General features: G+C 36.0%; 1 non-coding gene across 1 annotated transcript; it reads right to left on the minus strand.

Annotated features, from left to right (window-relative positions):
• Positions 1–273: 273 nt before the first annotated feature.
• LOC145544058 (small nucleolar RNA U13) lies at positions 274–378 on the minus strand. The gene has a single exon (XR_014081282.1). It is a non-coding gene; the product is annotated as a small nucleolar RNA U13 (small nucleolar RNA).

Consider the following 378-nt stretch of genomic DNA (forward strand, 5'->3'; position numbering starts at 1 on the left):
CACTCTCCAAGGTGGCTCTTGAACATCACCAGGGCCAAGGAGTTTTCTTGGATGCTATATTCTGTAACAGCTTTATTCTTTTAAAATGTTATATTAGGAAAAATTCAAACATACAACAAATGCTTCAGATTCCACCATTATTGATATTTTCCCATATTTTTTCCATCTTTCCTTTTCAGATGTGTTTAAAATTATGAACATTAGAATATTTCAACTCCAAATATTTCAGTTGGCATCTCTTAAAAACAAGAACACTCTTTTTTTTTTTCCTCACCTCAGACAGGTAATGTGCCAGTGTCGTAACAAGGTTTGCAGGGAGGCACATGTCACCCAACAGCGTGAACACCCAATCATCACACTCATGAACTACAAAAGGAT

Source organism: Giraffa tippelskirchi, chromosome 3 (genome assembly GCF_054371585.1).
Source record: "Giraffa tippelskirchi isolate mGirTip1 chromosome 3, T2T-mGirTip1v1.2.pri, whole genome shotgun sequence".
In the NCBI taxonomy this organism is placed as follows: domain Eukaryota; kingdom Metazoa; phylum Chordata; class Mammalia; order Artiodactyla; family Giraffidae; genus Giraffa; species Giraffa tippelskirchi.